Here is a 22,778-nt window from a genome sequence, read left to right as displayed (position 1 = left end):
ATGATTGCGGTAGATTGTATTTCAGATGTAAAAGAATGGACCGGGGTCCACGAGTTCACTAGTGGTGTCTCTCCAATAAGATAAATAGCATGTTGGGTGAACAAATTACGGTTGGGCAATTGACAAATAGAGAGGGCATAACAATGCACATACATATCATGATGACTACTATGAGTTTTACTTAGGGCATTACGACAAAGAACATAGACCGCTATCCGACATGCATCTATGCCTAAAAAGTCCACTATCGGGTTAGCATCCGCACCCTTCCGGTATTAAGTTGCAAACAACGAGACAATTGCATTAAGTACTGTGTGTAATGTAAACAATACAAATATCCTTAGACAAAGCATTGATGTTTTATCCCTAGTGGCAACGAGCACATCCATAAGCTTAGAACTTTCTGTCACTTGTCCCAGATTCAATGGAGGCATGAACCCACTATCGAGCATAAATACCCCCTCTTGGAGTCACAAGTATCAACTTGGCCAGAGCCTCTACTAGCAACGGAGAGCATGCAAGATCATAAACAACACATATATGATAGATCAATAATCAACTTGACATAGTATTCCATATTCATCGGATCACAACAAACACAACATGTAGCATTACAAATAGATGATCTTGATCATGATAGGCAGCTCACAAGATCTAAACATGATAGCACAAGAGGAGAAGACAACCATCTAGCTACTTCTATGGACCCATAGTCCAAGGATGAACTACTCACGCATCGGTCCGGAGGCGAGGCATGGTGATGTAGAGCCCTCCGGTGATGATTCCCCTCTCCGGCGGGGTGCGGAGGCGATCTCCTGAATCCCCCGAGATGGGATTGGCGGCGGCGGCGTCTCAGTATGTTTTCTCGTATCGTGGCTCTCGGTACTAGGGTTTTCGCGACGGAGAGAATAAATAGGCGAAGGGGCAGAGTCGGGGGATGCTCGAGGGGCCCACCCCATAGGGCGGCGCGGCCAGGGGTGGGGCCGCGCCCCCCTAGGGTGTGGACGCCTTGTCTCCCCTCTTCGTCTCCTCTTCGGACTTCTGGAAGTCTCCGTGGAAAATAAGACCGTGGGCTTTTGTTTCGTCCAATTCCGAGAATATTTACTGTGTAGGATTTCTGAAACCAAAAACAGCAGAAAACAGGAACTAGCGCTTCGGCATCTTGTTAATAGGTTAGTGCCGGAAAATGCATCAAAATGATATAAAGTGTATATAAAACATGTAGATATTGTCATAAAACTAGCATGGAACATAAGAAATTATAGATACGTTTGAGGCGTATCAAGCATCCCCAAGCTTAGTTCCTACTCGCCCTCGAGTAGGTAAACGATAACAAGGATAATTTCTGAAGTGACATGCTACTATCATAATCTTGATCAATACTATTGTAAAGCATATGAGATGAATGAAGTGATTCAAAGCAATGGTAAAGATAATGACTAAACAACTGAATCATATAGCAAAGACTTTTCGTGAATAGTACTTTCAAGACAAGCATCAATAAGTCTTGCATAAGAGTTAACTCATAAAGCAATAGTTTCTTAATAGAAGGTTTTGAAACAACACAAAGGAAGATTTAAGTTTCAGCAGTTGCTTTCAACTTCAACATGTATATCTCATGGATAATTGTCAACACAAAGTAATATGATGAATGCAAATAAGCAAGTATGTAAGAATCAATGCACATAGTTGACACAAGTGTTTGCTTCTAAGATGGAAAGAAGTAGGTAAACGGACTCAAGATAAAGTAAAAGAAAGGCCCTTCGCGAGAGGAAGCGAGGGATTACTCATGTGCTAGAGCTTTTTATTTTGAAAACATGGAAACAATTTTGTCAACGGTAGTAATAATTCATATGTGTTATGCATAAAACATCCTATAAGTTGCAAGCCTCATGCATCGAATACCAATAGTGCTCGCACCTTGTCCTAATTAGCTCGGATTTTCATGGATTATCATTGCATTACATATGTTTCAACCAAGTGTCACAAAGGGGTACCTCTATGCCACCTGTACAAAGGTCCTAGGAGATAGATCGCATTTGATTTCTCAATTTTGATAGATCTCAACTTGAGGACATCCATACAGGGACAACATAGAAAACAGATAATGGACTCCTCTTTAATGCTTTAAGCATTTCAACAACAGATAATATTCTCATAAGAGATTGAGGATTAATGTCCAAACTGAAACTTCCACCATGATGCATGGCTTTGGTTAGCGGCCCAATGTTCTTCTCTAACAATATGCATACTCAAACCATTTAATCATGACAAATCACCCTTACTTCAGACAAGACGAACATGCATAGCAACTCACATGATATTCAACAAAGGTGTAACAGTTGATGGCGTCCCCAGAAACATGGTTACCGCTTGTGGTGACCCGGCATACCACTGCATGGTGTAGTATGCAAGTCTGATATAACACCAATGAAACACCATTCCACTAGTATTATATCGCTCAGAGTGGTACAACAGAAACATATGCGGGTCCAAGGCATGTCTATAGAATTACAACATTTACTCTATTACATAAGATCATCACAGACCTCCTACTTTACAATGAGGTAAAGCGCAAATAAACTCCAGAAGAACGACTCGTGGTCTAGTCTTATCACGAACTCTAGTTGTAGAGTATTTAACTAGCTATAGAGGCTATGAATAGCTTCTAGCTAAATAGGAGCTATGTTTAGGAAGCTAGTTCCCTTCTATGGCTAATCTAGGTTTTCTCCTTGTTGGATGTAGTATTTGACTCTTCTGACAGGGTCCTGTCCCTTGAAGTAGTTGTTGACTCCCCGGCCTTCGAGTTGTATTGTAGATCTGTTATCACCAGATTTTGGCTAAATCAGGAGGTGGGCCGCGATCAAGATGGGCTTGGAAGATTACATATGGAAGATCTATGAAGCGGCCTTGCACGGAGAATTTGGGCTAGTTAGCCCGTGTATCTTAGTTTAATAGATGGTGTATCGATTTAGAAGTTAGAGTTTATCTTGTGCACGGTTTAGTGCACGCCCACATTAGAAAGTCCCCTGGACTATAAATATGTACCTAGGGTTTATGGAATAAACAACAACTCACGTTCAACTCCAAAACAAACCAATCCCGGCGCATCGCCAACTCCTTCGTCTCGAGGGTTTCTATCAGGTAAGTGACATGCTGCCTAGATCGCATCTTGCGATCTAGGCAGCACAAGCCCCACGTTGTTCATGCGTTGCTCGTATCGAAGCGCTTTTGATGGCGAGCAACGTAGTTATCATTAGATGTGTTAGGGTTAGCATTGTTCTTCGTTTAAGCATGCTTACGTAGTGCAACCCTTGCATATCTAGCCGCCCTCACGCCTATCTCGGGTGTGGGGGCGGCACCCCGCTTGATCATTATTTAGTAGATCTGATCCGTTACGATTGCTCCTTGTTCTAGAAGGATTAGTTTAATATCTGCAATAGTTAGGCCTTACAAAGGGGGGGAGGATCGAGTGGCACGTAGGGTGGCGTTCGCAAGTCCTAAACGGGATGTTCCGAGGATCAACTTCATGTTGGTTTGTAGGCCTTGTTTAGGATCGGCTTACGAGCACCGTGCGTGGCCGCGAGGCCCAACTCCGGAGTAGGATGATCCGATTATGCGGTGAAAACCCTAAATCGTCGTAGATCTCATTAGCTCTATCTTGATCAAGCGGGACCACCAAGTATTCGTGCACCCCGTACGAATCATGGGTGGATCGGCTCTTTGAGCCGATTCACGGGATAACCCGAGAGCCGATCGAGGCTCGTATTTAATGTTTACATGTATGCCCGCGGAGAAACTAAGCGAGGCATCCCCATCACCTTCCACGACCAGGTATAGGTCAGGTGGCACGCCCTTGCACTTCGCAACGCCGCGTGTGACCAGAAGAGCATTGCGGGCCGTCGCTCGGAGGGGTCTCGGCCAGCCGCAGCTCTAGGCTCTTCCCGGCTCTACGGTGTTGACAAGGCCGCTGCCCGCCGGTGGGTTTTGGCGGTCAACACATTCGCGGCACGCCGGTGGGACGATCGTCTACATCAACCACATCGCCATCTACATCTGAGATGGCGGACGGCACGCCAGTCACGTGCGATGAGATCAAAGCCATCCTCGAAGCCGAACTCTTCGGCTCTTCCCACCGGACCCACTCCCATGGCGTCAGGGGGAAGGGTTCCACGCCCCAAGGCGCACTCGATGGGATAGATCTCTCCACCCCGTCGGAGGAGCGCACCAGGTCTCTGAAGCATGGGGATCTGCCCAAGGAGCTCAGAAGGAAACATGACGGGATCAAGGCAACCCTTGGAACCGAACTCATCGGCTCCTCTGAGAAGACCCGGCCGCACGATATCAAGCTCGGCAGAAACCCACGTCCGGGGCCCGGTGTCGACACGGTGGATCTCAGCCACCCCTTAGGTCAGCCAAAGTTTTCCTTTGGTGTCAATATGGCAGGATCTGCAAGCCGCCATGACAAAGAGGAAACAGAAAGCAGCCACTCCCGTGGCAAGGATGAAGAGGGAGCCGATCCGCGCGGCCAACCCCAAGATGAGGACAGGCGGTACCTGGCAAGGGAGGGAATAAGAAGCATGCGGTATCAACGCCCACGCTCCAAGCACCCCCTCAACAAAAACGAACAACACCACGATCGACGTCGGCGCTACGACGCAGATGATGAAAGGAATTTCCAGTCGGATGCCGAGGTCGGAGGGTACCGCCAACATGGTAGAAGCAACGACGGATACGATCGTCGCGCCGAAAGAAGGCCAAGGGGGCAGAGTGACATGGATACGCGCTGGGACTGCCCGTTCTTCAAACATTGCTGGGACTCAGGAATGAGCCGATTGCCAACAATCGAGGACTGCCCAGAATGCAAACAAAGGAAGAAGGGTGCCGCTAACGTGTCTGTGTTCAGTCGGCTAGGGCCTCTCCCGCATCGAAACAAGCGTACTGAGTCCACTCAGGTGGAAAATCTCGAGGAGCTAGAGGACGGTGGTGAAGAATGCAAATATCATCAGCACAGATGGTGCCCTGATGGGCTCAGCCGTTCCCAGAAGCAAAGAGTCCAGCGTCTGCGTGGGTTGGAAGAAGCTGAAAGATTATACCTGCGCACGCTAAGGAAGGCACGGCCTGATCTGGCCGCCAAAATTCTGCGAACCCTGGACGAGGAAGGTCAGCCACGAAGAAAAGAGTGGCACCCCGAACAGAGAAAAGCCGATGATGAAACATCGGCTGGCACAAATATGGTGTTTATCCTCCCTTCGGAGTTCGAGTGCTCCGGGATCAGATGAGACATCCGTGGCACAACTTGATTGCGGCCCACGGCCGGTTATCTTTGAGAAGCCACGAGAAAGGAGCTACAGGCATCTGAAGGCCCTGTACTTACGAGGGTATATCGATGGGAGGCCTGTAAACAGGATGCTGGTGGACACCGGAGCGGCAGTTAACATCATGCCATACTCTATGCTACGTCGGCTGGGACGCTCGAGTTCGGATCTAATCAAGACCAACGTAACGTTGAGCGACTTCAACGGCCAAGCGTCTGAGGCACAAGGAGTTCTGAACGTGGATCTGACCGTAGGAAGAAAAACTATCCCTACGGCGTTCTTTATCGTTGATAGCACGAGCAGTTATGCTTGTTTTGCTGGGAAGAGATTGGATCCACGCCAACCGCTGCATTCCCTCCACGATGCACCAATGCATAATACGAGTGGGATGGTGATGAGGTAGAGGTCGTCCAAGCCGATGACTCGGCCGAAGTTTCAACGGCTGGCATGAACGCATGGGAAGCAGCAGGCCAAGAACCCCTCTCAGGCATCAACTTGGACGACTGCGAGCGCATCGATGTGACAAAGGGAAGGGTTAAGCTAGTTTTATCCACTGGCCTGACCATGTAGTTGAAGCCAAGCGATGTGCAAGTTGGCGAGGCTGATCCTTGTGATCGGCCCCAAGGGTCTATGAAGGGGCATTGCAAAACCTTCACCGAGCAAACAACGTGGAGGCCGATTCCGATGATCGGCCGTGAATATCCTCACCATCCATACTGCACTGGGTTCAACACATTCACGGTCCAACGAGCCGATGTCATCAATTCTCTTGACAGAATCGGCTCGGGGGGGCGCCCAAGTGGATAAAACACGAGGATATGCAGTAGAAGAGTCTCATCCTTTGATGGTGGATGATATTGGAGTATGGGGGCCGATACACAAGTCGGCCGAAAAAATTCGAAAATTTTCAAGAATAGCCGATGCACAGACATCGACTTAAGAGCGGGGGCTAGTTCCCTCCAAGAGATATTGCGCCCGGAATGCGGAGGGCGTCGGAAATGCGAAGACGTTCTCACCGGAAGGTGCTTCACCTGCCAAAGATGATGAGCTGATCTGATCGGCAAGGCGCAAGGTTTGGACTGAAGAAGCTCGGGGAGGGCGGCTCGCCCTGAAATTCCCTCACTTTAAAGAGCCGATTTTGTTGAATCGGTTGATACGGCGTTGCGAGTTGGAAACCAAGGATGATCGACGTGATCAGCTCGCTGCTATTCTCACCCGACTAAGGCCCGGGGGGCAGCTCACCTTGAAGGTTATCTGCTCCGGGGAGCCGATTTCGTTGGAATCGGCTAAATTCTGCACCACAAGTTACCTGAAGAATGGTGCTTATGTTGCGAAATTATCATAGCCTGCTGGATCGGCTGTATGGGCCCTCGACGGAAGGGAGGTGATCGGCTGGTGGCCTTGCAGGATAGCTCTCTTGGACAAGGTTGAGCCCGCCCCGAAATTTTAATGGTGATGAGCCATTCTTTATCCTCGCCTTGGCTGAGACTCGGGGGGCAGCTCGCCCTCGAGGTTTAACCAACTCGTCGAAGTGGGCTCACTCTTCGTGACGGCTCGTTCAAAAGACAGTGATTGTTGTAGAAGGAAGCTGCCGGAGCTGAGCGAGCAGAATTCGGAGAAGATAACTTAAAGGAGACCTGACATTATTTCATGAGTTTTGCCGCTAAGTTCAACATGCCATCTTGAGAGATCTGCGGATTTGCGCGATTAAGGCTTAGCCTTGTTTGGCAAGGAGTTTGGGTCTGAGTGGATCTATCTCGAAATCTATCGGGAGAGACCGATGCGATGCCATCGGCTTGTTGGGCATTGTCCAGTTTGGCAATCGGCAGAATCAGAACGAAAGACAATCGGCTAAATTATCATAAAGGGAATCGGCAAAATCGAGTTGGGGAATTTCTCCATTGATAAGCCAGATTTCTTACATAGAAGAGCTGATTGCTCTCAAAAGGAAATACCAGGGGGATACATTGCCCCGTCTGCTACTGCTAGCCCTATGCTAAGACCCTATCTAGGGGCCGCTGCTGCCCTCGTCGTCGTCGTCGCCGTCGTCGCCACTGCCGGCGCTGCTCCCTGCCGGCTCGTCATCACTGCTCCAGCGGCCGCCGACAGGACCCTCGTCGTCTTCATCCTCTTCGTCAGCGTCGTCGTCACTGTCGACGTCGCTGAAGTTCCCGGGCCAGAGGTGGCGGCGTTTGGCCGGCGGCTCGTCGGAGGAGCTGTCTTCATCCTCCTCCCCCTCTTCCTCCTCCTTCACCTCCTCGGAGGTGGTGAAGTCCGCCCAGGAGAGGCGGTCATCTTCGCTCTCCTCCACCACTTCCTCGTCAGCAAGGAAGCGGAGGTCGCTCTCCCCGTCGGTGTGGGATTTGTCATCCTCGGACCTGATGGAGGAGTCATGGTCCTCTTTGTCCCACTTCGTTGGGGCGAGGATGTCGTACGCCGCTTGCGTACCCCACGAGGGCGTCGACTCTCGGATGGGAGAGGACACGTGGGAAAGATCCGACGAAGAAGAAGAGGAAGAGGAAGAGGACATGGTTGCAGGGGAGGGTTTTTGGAGTGCTACCGCGGGAGGGGTAAAGAGGAGAACTGTTCGATGCGGCTAAATAAAAGGAGGTGGGGGTTTTTAATTTCCGAGCGAGTTCTCGAGGACATGGTGCCAAAGCTGTCAAATCGTGCGAGAGAAGTTGGGAAGGCAAGTCGTCATGATGAGGCATGCTGCGACAGTTCCGCTCTCGCTGTGACACGACCCCTCTCGAGGAAAAAGCAGTGGTTTTGAAATTATCATTACCAAAACCAGGGGGCATGTGTTATCACCAGATTTTGGCTAAATCAGGAGGTGGGCCGCGATCAAGATGGGCTTGGAAGATTACATATGGAAGATCTATGAAGCGGCCTTGCACGGAGAATTTGGGCTAGTTAGCCCGTGTATCTTAGTTTAATAGATGGTGTATCGATTTAGAAGTTAGAGTTTATCTCGTGCACGGTTTAGTGCACGCCCACATTAGAAAGTCCCCTGGACTATAAATATGTACCTAGGGTTTATGGAATAAACAACAACTCACGTTCAACTCCAAAACAAACCAATCCCGGCGCATCGCCAACTCCTTCGTCTCGAGGGTTTCTATCAGGTAGCGACATGTCGCCTAGATCGCATCTTGCGATCTAGGCAGCACAAGCCCCACGTTGGTCATGCGTTGCTCGTACTGAAGCGCTTTTGATGGCGAGCAACGTAGTTATCATTAGATGTGTTAGGGTTAGCATTGTTCTTCGTTTAAGCATGCTTACGTAGTGCAACCCTTGCATATCTAGCCGCCCTCACGCCTATCTCAGGTGTGGGGGCGGCACCCGCTTGATCATTATTTAGTAGATCTGATCCGTTACGATTGCTCCTTGTTCTACAAGGATTAGTTTAATATCTGCAATAGTTAGGCCTTACAAAGGGGGAGGATCCGAGTGGCACGTAGGGTGGCGTTCGCAAGTCCTAAACGGGATGTTCCGAGGATCAACTTCATGTTGGTTTCTAGGCCTTGTTTAGGATCGAAGCTTACGAGCACCGTGCGTGGCCGCGAGGCCCAACCTGGAGTAGGATGATCCGATTATGCGGTGAAAACCCTAAATCGTCGTAGATCTCATTAGCTCTATCTTGATCAAGCAGGACCACCAAGTATTCGTGCACCCCGTACGAATCATGGGTGGATCGGCTCTTTGAGCCGATTCACGGGATAACCCGAGAGCCGATCGAGGCTCGTATTTAATGTTTACATGTATGCCCTGCAGAAACTAAGCGAGGCATCCCCATCACCTTCCCGACCGGGTATAGGTCAGGTGGCACGCCCTGCACTTCGCAACGCCGCGTGTGACCAGAAGAGCATTGCGGGCCGTCGCTCGGAGGGGTCTCAGCCAGCCGCAGCTCTAGGCTCTTCCCGGCTCTACGGTGTTGACAAGGCCGCTGCCCGCCGGTGGGTTTTGGCAGTCAACAAGATCCTCCTTCGATGCCTCCATATCTAAGCAGGGGATTTAAGAGTGGGATGAGTACGAGCGTACTCAACAAGTTCATTATAGGAAAGAGGTGTTTAATGCACTAGCTACGACATTAGACCAGAAAGTCTAATACCAATGCAGGTTTTCATAACCATTTCTTCAAAAGGTTGCTTTTATTCAGAAGAACTATATCCGTCAGCCTTCACCGGTTTACTAGAAATTCATGGATTTCCTTTCCGGCAGCGTTCGCAGTTCCAAACCCGGAACAGGGAGTGACATGTCACGATTCATTACACTCTGCAGAGGTATGTTGCTTTACCCATAAGAGATCTTAACCTTGGTGCCAACCGAGCCGTGAGCTCGTCCACACTTCCTTTGGTGTGAGGCCCGGTATAAGGTCTAGCCAATCATGTTCCTCCGCTACCTCGAACACCCACCCTTTGTTGCAATCTCCGACCCTGGGTCCTCTCCGGTCCTCTTACACCAATTAAGGATGGACCCCGACCACGACGTCAATGCAGGGCTCTACCATACATTCCTTCGCCGGCAGTTGCAACCCATCATAGACCACATTACCGTGGGGACTTCTACGGGTTCCCCACCCTGCATCTTGTCTCTCGAGATCAAGTGCCTACAGTAATGCGCATCCGTTGATGAACGAGAGGTGGAAACACTTTTGACTACTCCGTCCCACTCCGGATCTTATGGTTAACACGGTTATTACGGCACAAGAATCACTGGACGACATTTGTTGTTTAATCCTAGATGGATATAAACCCTTGCAATGGAACCTCCACCATATCAACACAATCCATGGTTCCATTGCCCACCACTTAGTCATATTCATAGTTATGAAAATAGTGGTTTTGCTTTTTATGCAACAGTGATAAACATAGTACTTTGCAAGTAAGTTGATAAAAATACTCAAATAACATGAGCAAGCGATGAACTTGCCTTTCTTGACTGCAAGATTATGCAGGCAAAGTCTTTGATACGCAATAACTCCAAATTCTGAAATAGCATCATCGTCCGGTAAGGACGATGTTTAAAAGATTGGCAAGGATGCAATAGTGCATAAGTATGAGATGCAATCGCTCTAAGCGTGATCTAACCCCGATGATTTAGGATTAGTGAATGGTAATGATTAGCTCAAGGTTTGTTGCACTTTTAGAGTGAGTCACAAACAAGGTTCTTATTCAGGGTTGTGTGGTTTTAGAATCATAAGCAAGTGGTAAAAATGCATAGTAACAATCATACACACCCAGGAATTGTAGTTGTATAATAAGTAAAGAGCAGTTGTCAATTTTAATACTATATGGCATGGTTAATGATTACTTGTTATATTCTTCAAAATAATAACTTTTGAAGAACATGTTCTTTAATAAAGAACAAGTATGACAATTGGGTTTGTGGTTGCTATAGTTTATTCTGGTTCCAAGTAGTTTCTGGAGTAAGTATCAGATGGATCACAACATAGTTGGATTCATCAGCAACTAGGCTTGATTGGTTTTACTTAAGAATAAGAAACTTAAGCAATTAACTATACATGGTTGCTATCATGGTGGTTTCATCTTGCTGGTGATAGCTAGCTAGGGTTTATATGTCCTATAAGGCAGGTTTGTCTGGCTACTTCTTTGTTTTCTTCAAAAGAATAACTTTTGAAGAACATACTTCTTAAGTAATAAGAAGTATTGCAATTAGGGTTGAGGTTGTCTAGGGTTTGCTTGATGGATTCACTAAGTAAGGAATAATTGGCTCCTAAATAGGATGGTTGATAAGTATCCAACACTAGTAGGGTTTAGTGGAATATGGTTAGGTAATGCTCAAGATTTGGCATAGATGCTCCTCGAGGTTCATCACATTGGTGTGATGCTAAGCATGGATAACTAAGTTTGGTGTCTCAGAAGATAGGAACTAGAGTTGGTCCTATTTGATCAGCTAAGTATGAACACATGTAATACTAATGTAGTAGAGATGGGTCTCTATGAGTTTATGAAGACTTGGAAATTGTTTAGTTGCTACTATGGAGCTATGAATGAAATCAAAGTATCATGATCATATGTCTAACCTAGGGTTTAGGTTAGAGGCAGGTTAAGGTTCTCATGTAATAATAGAGCTAGGTTTCTAAATGAATTTAGGGTTTAGGATTACACATGAAATGATGAGTTCCTAGTTTTCTTCCTTATGGAACTAGGGTTTACTATTTACTATATAGTTCTATGATTAATAACTTCATTTTGAATTTGAAGTTATTAATAACTTCTAAATAAAAATAATATTCAATTTGGTTTTTTATTATTTTTAAATAATTAATGATTAGGGTAATTATTAATCAGGGTTTAAATCTCCCTAATAATGATTTAACCAATTAACTAATAAAGAAAATTAGTTTGATGTTTTCTTTATTTATTTACTGGTTTTATTTAATTTGGAGAATTTTTCCTAACTATTGATTTTTAATTCAATTTAGAATTAATAAATAAGGCTTAATTAACAAGTATTAAATAATTGGATTTTTATTAAAAATATAAATTTCATTTTATATTTTTATTGGATAGAGTTTATCTTTATAAGAATTTTGATATCTTATTTATACTAGCAAACTACCCGTGCGTTGCTACGGTCATGAGAAAATAGTTAAAATATTACAAATTAAAATAAGCAGGTCAATAATGCAACATGGTCTATATTTCCCGACATCATTGGCTTCGAGTAAGACATGTCCCAGTGACAGTGGCTACAAACTCTGGCTCTCCCGACTTAGCTTGAAATGTATGTCCTTTATGAGCGGTTTCAATAATTATTGTTCGGTACTTCATTGGTTTTTATTCCTCCAAACCATCAGCTTCAGTAAGACATGTCCCCACGGCAAAGGTTTTAAACTCCGGCTCTCCCTGCTTAGCTTGAAATGTAGCTTCTTTATCGAGCGATTTTAATAATAATTGATCATTAGTTAATTGTGGGTTTTCACCTCCTCAATAGAGTGACAACAAATCTGTAATATTTCACATAATGTAGATGGACAACATAAGCTAAAATCTTACTCATTACTTTACATGACAGAGATAATAAGATCAGTGAAAAGTAAGTTTTTTTGTCATCCTTGCTTCATCTCTCCATGAACTATCATGTCTGCTGACTTCGAGTTTTTCTAATTATGGCATTATCAATCATATCTCATGAATTGCAGTTGTTCAATGATTGCAAAAAAAATGAAGTAAATTCTCATGTTATTACATTTTGCATGGATGTCTTGATATAGTCATGGGAGTAAGTTTTTTCAGATTGTGTGAGCCAAAGAGTCACCATTTTTTTTTCAAAGGATTTAAGGATTGTCCGGCCGATTATATATTCAATTAGTTGATGATGGTTTTATATATATCTGAAATTTAATATATAGCCTATGTTACCACAGTACACCACGTTTGAAAGATCTGCCGAGTAATAACTCAACAACATAGAGGGGTTCTGCATCTGATTTTGTCCTTCATGCAAGCATTGGTCAATTGGTTCAGAGAAATAGCACGTACAGTAATTAGATTTACTCTGTTAATTACTTCTGTAAAGGATCATCCATTAATCGTATGGAATATGGATACACAGCTCAAATTTCCCATGTCACCAGGCCAAAGCACGCAGCGGTAGAGCTAAGAGGTTGATACTGCAGCAGCATGTGTATAGTCTGGTAGTCTGTAGCCATGTTCGTCTCTCTGAGACAGAGTCACAGGGCCGAGAGCGTTCGCTTGGTCGCGTGTCCCGTAACCCGCAGCACGGCCACCGCGTCCACGCAATCCTTCTACACCTCCACCATCCTCTCCTGCTCGTCGATCTGCTACACCTCAAGCATCCCCTCCTGGCGGTCGATCTGCTGCAGGGAGTCCACCCGCGCGCCGGCGACAGGTTACCCGTGCATGTACGCCGTAGGTGCAGCCCCTGGCCAACGGCGCTCTGGTCGGCCAGCAGAGGCAGCTGAGCTCGCTGCATCCCCTCCTGGTCGTCGATCTTCTGCAGGGAGTCCACCCGCGCGCCGGCGACAGGTTACCCGTGCGTGTACGCCGTAGGTGCAGCCCCTGGCCAACGGCGCTCTGGTCCGCCAGCAGAGGTGGCTGAGCTCGCTTTGTGCAGTACTGCGGGTGGCGGATGGACCAGGCTTGGGGCAAGGCATTGACGCCGGGCTGGATGTGCCGGCGAGGTGTGCGAGAAAGGAGGGAGGGGATCAGGACGAGTATTTGATGGACTGCAGGTTGATTTTTCTGTTTTTTAGGGGCTAAGATGCAAAGTGTCCGACGTACCACGGTCGCATTACCATTTAATAGTAAATATTTTTCTGAGTTAATATGAATTTTCTAGATTTATTTAAAGTTGCAGATATTTTTCTGTAATTTAAATTAAATGGACAACGCTTTTGTTACCGTGGCAGATCCTAACCCTAGTCGGCTGCCACGCAAGCAGAGACTAGTCAAACCCTCTACCTGGGATCCACTGGCCACGTCGGCATCGCCGGAGTAACTCCGGTGATCACCGTCGACTACAATATCGAGTACCAGAGGATGTGCAAAGTTGTTTTTCCAAACCCCCACTACCCTCCGAGTTCGATGGTAACAACGCTACCATGTTTTGGTCGCCGGAACTACTCCGACGAAACCCTCTGCGGCGGCCAACTCCGGCGAGCAAATCGGGACTGCGATACAATTGATTCTAAAGCGATTAAATAGGTGCTGGAGATGCGCGAGAGAACCTGGAGTTGATGGAGGGCTTGGCGAGGCTTGGGGTGTTCAGACGCGAGCACGGCGTCGCGGATTCCGGCGAACCACCGTGGAAGGGAATGCCGAAATTTTCTCGATTGGTAAGGCCTCTTCTCGATTCCTTCTACCAGAACGATCAGCAAACTCTGGCGCTTCTTGTGAACTACATATTAGTCCATGGGGTGACCTCTACCGACGGTAGCGTGGTCGACGCCGGCGGCAACTATCTGATGGTGGCGGGATATTGAGAGGGTTAGAGGACGATTTGGTTAGGGGTGAAGCATTAGGGTTCGCTGGAGAATCTCGGGGAGTATTGATAGGGCTTGGGGCGGTCGGCAACGGCGGCACGAAGATGGGGACGGCACAGATACGACGGCGAAGTCGGTATATGTGACGGCACGAATCATGGCGTATTTTGGATAAGCACAGACGTGAGGCAGTTGGAGTGAAGCTCTGAGATACTTGGCAACGTCCGGTCATCCTTATCGATGGAAACTAATAACACATAACACATAGTTAACAGTATTGGGTTGAGGATAGAATATTTCATATATATTTGATTTTATAATCCAACTATAAAAGGTTCTAAATTATTTTCCAAAAGGGCCTTACTAATTATCTAGTGATGGTTATTGTTTCATGTGGTATTTCTTTGTAAGAAATTATCTCGCAAAGTAAAGCCAACTATTTGGTTTCTTATTTAGGATTATAGTTTTATGGCATGATTTCATGTGCCCCAATATTTATAAATATTGGAGATTAAGTTTGGTTTGTTCCCATGGCTATTGGTATTACCTTCTTAAGCCTTGGGTTTGAATGATTAGAGTAGATCTTACTCCACTCAGGAGAATTTTATTTGTTTGATAAAATAGTTGGGTGTGCCTAAATATACATGGGTTGAAACTCAAATGTGGACTAGGTTTTATTTGTGATCACCCAAGTGATACATAAACTAGAATTAAGATATGGTTTAAGGTTTAACTTGTGATCATCAAGTAATTCACAAGTTAGTTTGGGATATGTTTATAGGTTCTATATGTGATTTAACACCATATTACTTTAGCTAGAGTTGCTCTTCCTCACCACACATAGGATGGTTCAATCCAAGATCATTTGGATTGATATAAGGTCGGACTAGACAAAGGTTTGTTACTATTCAGTTGTCTCTCTAATTATCATATGGAAAATGGTTTATGTTTTCTAATAGTTCCCCTATGATTTTATGTGTTGGATAATATCTACTTATCCTATTAGGATTTACTTATCCTCACAAACCTCAAGAGCTTGATCATGTTTTAGACATGATCAATTTGTTCTTAATTATTCTACCTCAAGTTGTTAGGGGTTATGATTATTACTCAATTTATAATGATCAAGGTTGGGCTTCCTAAGGTATCTCTCCTGAGTTAAGTTTCTCACTTCTAGGATCAAGTATTGTCTTGATCAACTAGGGTATAACACTTCTATTTTACTTTCTTGGTTGGGACTACTATGGTTGTCTCACTAATTTATGTCCCAGGAGAATGCCTGAGATAATAACTTATAGTTCTACTTAAGGAATGATGATTTAATCATCAGGACATATGGATAGTTCTCTCCCCTAAATTTAAGTGTTGCCTTAACTATCTTGAGTATAACACCATAGCTTGAGCTCTCTTTCATAGGAATAGTTGGGGCCGAATGGGCGCTAGAGGATTCGGGGGAGGGTTTTTGATTAGATTGGATGAACTTCCGGGGGAGGGTTTATGGTGTACTCACAATATCTCAATAGGTATCAAGTCTAAAACTCCACTTGGCGATCTTGGTTGAATTATTCTCCTCCTTACTTTATCAATTCATGGATATGGTATTATTTCATGTGATATTAGGTTATCTCACCACTCCAAGGGAAATGGTTTACATGTCGTCGTGGTGAATGCATGCATGCCATAGGATGGCTTAAGTTGGGGCCGAATGGGCGCTAGAGGATTCGGGGGAGGGTTTTTGATTAGATTGGATGAACTTCCGGATGCTTTCCTCAAGAACTTGGCCAAAGGCAAAGGTAGGAAAAGAAACACACAAGGAAGAACTCTGCTCTAGATCTTTTTCTTCATTGATTTCCACAAGATACAAGTTTGTGCATACAAGGTTCTCTCTAGATCGATCGTCCCGAGTACGGGTGTGCCCTCTCCTTTTATAGGGGAGAGGATGGCTTACAGAGGAAGGAACCCTAATGGCATCTTTGACTAGACAAACTACTTTTCAAAGTTACTTTAATCATAGATGACGCCGGGGTCTTCTTTAATCAGGGAGCCTGACGTCCTCCGGCTTCTTTCAGCATCATCCTCTTCTTTATCATCACGGCTTCGTTTAAAGCTACTTTGCTTAGCTCATCCTTGTCCTCTAGCTCTGGAGAGAATCTTTGACCAGTCCTGCCGACGTGCTACAGTGCACTTCTTACCGGTAGCCCGGTGTCTTCTTTATCCGGTTCCGGTATACCCCTCTTGGGGATACCGGCTTAGCTTTACTTAGCCAAACACCTAACTTCATGCTCTGGTATAAACATTAAACCGTTATCTTGATGGCCTAAACCATCCGGTTTTGGCATGTCTTTGGCATACCGGGGGTCATCCCCCCAACATTAGTCCCCGAAGCTGGTATAGTCCGGTGGATCCTATCCAACGGACCATGCCAGGTTTCCATATCTTAAGGTACCGGTTTAATCTTTCCGGTGGTAAGTTTAGATCTCCCGGCATCTTTGCCGGACTCAAATCTTTCTCTCTTTGCAAGGTATCTTCTGGTATCTTATTTCCCGGTATCTTAGACATTACTCTCTCCTCGGCGAAGTCGAGAATTTTTCGGGTATAGTGCCTGTCAGTGACATGCGCACTGTACCTGACGCGCCAGTGTCAGGGGTCACTTCCCTTCGGCTTCTGCGCCAGCATTTATGGTGCCACACCGGATCCGGCTCCGCCGCTCCGGATCCGTGCGGCCTCCCTATGGCATGTTATTTTTTGCGCGTGTATCCTCGCGCCACGTGGCGGCCCACGAAGCGAACCGCCGCGCCCGGCCGGTTGCTGGCCCATTATCTCTTCTTCCTATAAAGAGGAGTGCGGTTCCACTTCATCTCTTTCCCCGCATTCGCCTACTTCCCCGCTTCGAGCCCCTCGCCTCGTGCAATCTCGTCGCCGTCGGCCGCCGCGCAGCGCCTCGCTCCCGACGAACTTGCGCTATCGCTCTTGTCTGCGCCGAAGATCTTCGCCGCGTGAGAGATCCACCGGTGCTTCTTCACCGCCGCTGCTCCGAGCTTTCTTCGGTGGTTTTCACCCTTCTCCATCGCTGCCCTCTGTCGGCCTTCACGAGCTTGGCGCCGCTCCGGCGACCTTCTCCCTAAGCCGCCTCCGCCGCCTCAGGTTAGGCTCGATTCGCATTTACATCTCTTTTTCTTTGCTGTTCAGATCTTGGGCCGGTAGGATATTTACTTCCTATTTTCTTTTGCTTTTCTCTTACTCGTAGATCTTCGCGCAAGGGTAGATCTTGGGGAATCAGCTTTTTGGGTAGATTCTTATGTCTAGTGAAGAGTCCTTTTCCGAGTCACCCTCCGGTAGCCACCGGAGCGAAGCGTCCGACGGTCTTACGTGCAGATCTTGCCCGGATGGAAGCCGACACCAGCAAAGATCAAGAGGCCGCGCAGCTCTAGCCAAGCCCCGGAAAGATCTATCCCAGATCACACGCGGAGCCCGGAAAGGCTCCGATGTCATGCAACATGAGATCGACCGGCTTTTACCGGGTCTAGGAGGATATCTGAGGGAGTCTCCCGCCGGCTTCCCGGCGATGAGATCGAACCGTACTCAAACCCGGTGAGTTTGTAGTCTTCCTTGCTCACTTCGAGCGTGGCTTCGGCCTTCCCGCCCTCGACTTCTTCCGCCGTGTTCGGATTTCTACCAACTCCAGCCCTCACCATCTTCCCGGCAATGCCGTTTTTTATCTTTCCTCGTTATGCTACTTTTATGGAGGCCTACATCGGCATCCGTCCCACTCGCGAGACATTTGCTCGCTTCTTTTCTCTCCGGATTAACTCCGTCCGCTGCAAGGACATTCCTAAGCCCAAACCCCCGTACAATGCGGGTCTTGTATCATCGGCTCCCGCCAAGGGAGCCCCTTTTAAATTCACCGGCCTTGAGTCCCGTCGGTTATGGCAATCGACTTTCTTCTACGTGAAGAACAACGGCACCGCGGATCTTATCAACCCGCCGGCTTTCAACCGGCGCCGCCCACCAAGGTCAACTAGGGCTTCAATCCAGGGACGAATCACATTGAAACGAACCGGGTTGTACGCTTCATGGGGAAGCTTATGAACGAGATAAATATCCGCTCCGACGACATCATCCGCACCTTCATCTCTCGCCGGGTGCTTCCCCTTAAGCGTCGGGCTCACAAGATGAGCGAAATGTACGGTCCTAGCGATCCTACCAAGATCACCGGCCTCCTCTAAGCAAAGTGGACATAGTCCTCAAGGCTAAGCAAATCTGCTGCACCGACATGCCGGATGACCGGGAGTCGGGCTTCCTGCCTCTCGGCTCCACCAACCCTCCAACCGACGAAGTAAGGGATTGCAACCTGGACCGTTGTACCGGTAACTTTACGTTGTGGCTAACTTACTTTCCGTTTGTTTTCAGTGCCAAAGACCGCTTCCCCGCATCGAATCGGAGCAACGAGGGCGCTGCCGGGAAGCGTCCTCTCGGACAAGGTCGATCCGGATCCTTTTATCCATTGGATGGACCTCAAGATGGGCCGTATCCATACCTCGCGCCCGGTAACCTCTCGACTGAAGTTCCCTGTCCCGGTGGACGATCTCACTGTGCTTGAGGTAGCTTCCTCTTCTGGCCTCTTATGCTTTATTGCTATTTCTCCTCTGTAGATGCTCCCTCAGCCAACACCCAACCGCAGGTTCACGAGCACGTGGCCTCTTTGCAGGCCGAGGTTGGCAACGAGTTCCTGGAGAAGCTTGTTGATACATTTCAAACGTATCTATAATTTCTTATGTTCCATGCTACTTTTATGATGATACTCACATGTTTTATACACATTATATGTCATTATTATGCGTTTTCCGAACTAACCTATTGACGAGATGCCGAAGGGCCGCTGTCATGCTGTTTCTGCTATTTTGGTTTCAGAAATCCTAGTAAGGAAATATTCTCTGAATTGAACGAAATCAACGCCCAGCGATCTTAGAATCACACAAAGCTTCCAGAACACCCGAGAGCCACCAGAGGAGGGCCCTGTGGGCCCCAGATGATAGGCTGGCGCGGCCAGGGGGTGGGCCGCGCCCCCTACTGTGTCGTCGCCTCGTCAGCCCTCCGACTCCGCCTCTTCGCCTATTTAAGCCTCCTCGACCTAAAACCTCGATACGAAAAAGCCACGGTACGAGAAACCTTCCAGAGCCGCCGCCATCGCGAAGCCAAGATCCGGGGGACAGGAGTCTCTGTTCCGGCACGCCGCCGGGACGGGGAAGTGCCCCCGGAAGGCATCTCCATCGACACCACCGTCATCTTCATCAACGCTGCTGTCTCCCATGAGGAGGGAGTAGTTCTCCATCGAGGTTCGGGGCTGTACGTAGCTATGTGGTTAATCTCTCTCCTATGTACTTCAATACAATGATCTCATGAGCTGCCTTACATGATTGAGATTCATATGAGTTTTGTATCACTATTCATCTATGTGTTACTCTAGTGATGTTATTAAAGTAGTCTATTCCTCCTCCACGGTGTAATGGTGACGAGTGTGTGCATCGTGTAGTACTTGGCGTAGGTTATGATTGTGATCTCTTGTAGATTATGAAGTTAGTTATTGCTATGATAGTATTGATGTGATCTATTCCTCCTTCATAGTGTGATGGTGACAAGCGTGCATGCTATGTTAGTACTTGGTGTAATTGCAATGATCTATCATGCACTCTAAGGTTATTTAAATATGAACATTGAATGTTGTGGAGCTTGTTAACTCCGGCATTGAGGTGCTCTCGTAGCCCTACACAACGAATGGTGTTCATTATCAAACAAGAGTATATGTAGCACAAAGGAAGAACTTATTTATTTATGTGATCAATGTTGAGAGTGTCCACTAGTGAAAGTATGATCCCTAGGCCTTGTTTCCAAACACCGCAACCATCGCTTGTTTACTCGTTTTATCGCATCTTTACTTCCCGCAATATTACTACCATCAATCGCACGCTAGCAAGCACTTTTCCAGCACCGTTATTACCGCTCATATTCATTCATACCACTTGTATTTCACTATCTCTTCGCCGAACTAGTGCACCTATACATCTGACAAGTGTATTAGGTGTGTTGGGGACACAAGAGACTTCTTGTACTGTGATCGCAGGGTTGCTTGAGAGGGATATCTTTGACCTCTTCCTCCGTGAGTTCGATAAACCTTGGGTGATCCACTTAAGGGAAACTTGCTGCTGTTCTACAAACCTCTGCTCTTGGAGGCCCAACACTGTCTACAAGAATAGAAGCACACGTAGACATCAAGCACTTTTCCGCGCGCCGTTGCTCGGGAGGAAAGGTAAAAGGCACTCATACTCCGGTCCCGTGTAACTAAGTACTTTTCTCGTTGCCGTTGTAAGTGCTCGAAGCTATTTCCTTTAGATCCTCGCAATTGCATCTTTTTGTTTCTTGTTTACACTAGTAAGGCATAATGGAAAACATCAGTGAGCTTTTTGTACTATTTCCTGAGTCAAGACATGAATGGTTTAATGCAAAAATTAAAAAACCTATGGAATCTTATTTGCATGCTGGTAGTAATATTAGTATGAACGCTTTGAACACCATTGTTGATAATGATATAGAAAATGCTAAGCTTGGGGAAGCTGGTTTTGATGAAAATGATCTCTTTAGCCCTCCTGGGTATTGAGGAGAAAGTTTATGTTGATTATGATATGCCTCCCATTTATGATGATTATAATGATAGTGGTCTTTTGGTGCCGCCTACTATGGAGGATAAATTTAATTGTGATTATACTATGCCTCCTACACTTGATGAGAATAATAATGATAGCTACTTTGTTGAATTTGCTCCCACTACAATTAATAAGAATGACTATGCTTATGTTGGGAGTAGTAATAATTTTATGCATGAGACTCATGATAAGAATGTTTCATTTGATAGTTATATTGTTGAGTTTGTTCATGATACCACTGAAAGTTATTATGAGAGAGGAAAATATGGTTGTAGAAGTTTTCATGTTACTAAAACACCTCTCTATATGCTGAAAATCTTGAAGTTGCGCTTGTCTAGTCTTTCTATGCTTGTTGCATTATACTTCATGAATTTGTTTATTTACAAGATTCCTATGCATAGGAAGTGGGTTAGACTTAAATTTGTTTCATACTTTCTTCTTGATGCTCTCTTTTGCTTCAACTCTTATTTCTTGCGAGTGCATCATTAAAACTGCTGAGCCCATCTTAATGGCTATAAAGAAAGCACTTCTTGGGAGATAACCCATGTCTTTATTTTACTACAGCAATTTTGTTTTATATTTGTGTCTTGGAAGTTGTTTACTACTGTAGCAACCTCTCCTTATCTTATTTTATTGCATTGTTGCGCCAAGTAAAGTCTTTGATAGTAAAGTCAATACTAGATTTGGATTACTGCGCGTAAAACAGATTTCTTACTGTCACGAATTTGGGAAGTGTTCTCTCGTGAGGTAACTCAGAAAAATCTGCCAATTTACGTGCGTGATCCTCGGATATGTACGCAACTTTCATTCAATTTGGGCATTTTCATTTGAGCAAGTCTGGTGCCTCTTTAAAATTCGTCTTTACGGACCGTTCTGCTTTTGACAGATTCTCGCCTTTTATTTCGCATTGCCTCTTTTGCTGTGTTGGATGGATTCATTGTTCCATTACCTTCCAGTAGCTTTGAGCAATGTCCGAAGTGTTATGAATGATTGTGTCACCTCTGAACATGTGAATTTTTGATTATGCACTAACCCTCTAATGAGTTTGTTTTGAGTTTGGTGTGGAGGATGTTTTCAAGGGTCAAGAGAGGAGGATGATATACTATGATCAAGAAGAGTGAAGAGTCTAAGCTTGGGGATGCCCCGTGGTTAATCCCTCGCATATTTCAAGAAGACTCAAGCATCTAAGCTTGGGGATGCCCAAGGCATCCCCTTCTTCATCGACAACTTATCAGGTTTCTTCTCTTGAAACTATATTTTTATTCGGTCACATCTTATGTACTTTACTTGGAGCGTCTATGTGCTTTTATTTTCGTTTTGTTATTTTCATTCTCTCGAATAAATGCTTGTGTGGAGAGAGACACGCTCCTCTGGTTCATATGAACACATGTGTTCTTAGCTTTACTTTTAGTGTTCATGGCGAAGGTTGAAACTCGCTTCGTTAATTGTTATATGATTGGAAACGGGAAATGCTACATGTAGTAGTTGGTATAATGTCTTGAATAATTTGATACTTGGCAATTGTTGTGCTCATATAGATCATGTTTAAGCTCTTGCATCATGTACTTTGCACCTATTAATGAAGAACTACATAGAGCTTGTTAAAATCTGGTTTGCATGATTAGTTTCTCTCGGAGTCTAGATATTTTCTCGGTTAAGGTGTTTGAACAACAAGGAGACAATGTAAAGTCTTATAATGCTTGCAATATGTTCATATGTGAGTCTTGTCTGCACCTTTTATACTTGAGTTTGCTTCAAACAACCTTGCTAGCCTAGCCTTGTATTGAG

The sequence above is a fragment of the Lolium rigidum genome, chromosome 7 (genome assembly GCF_022539505.1).
Source record: "Lolium rigidum isolate FL_2022 chromosome 7, APGP_CSIRO_Lrig_0.1, whole genome shotgun sequence".
Lineage (NCBI taxonomy): Eukaryota > Viridiplantae > Streptophyta > Magnoliopsida > Poales > Poaceae > Lolium > Lolium rigidum.
The sequence above is the reverse complement of the archived record's forward strand: the minus strand, read 5'-3'. Positions refer to the sequence as shown.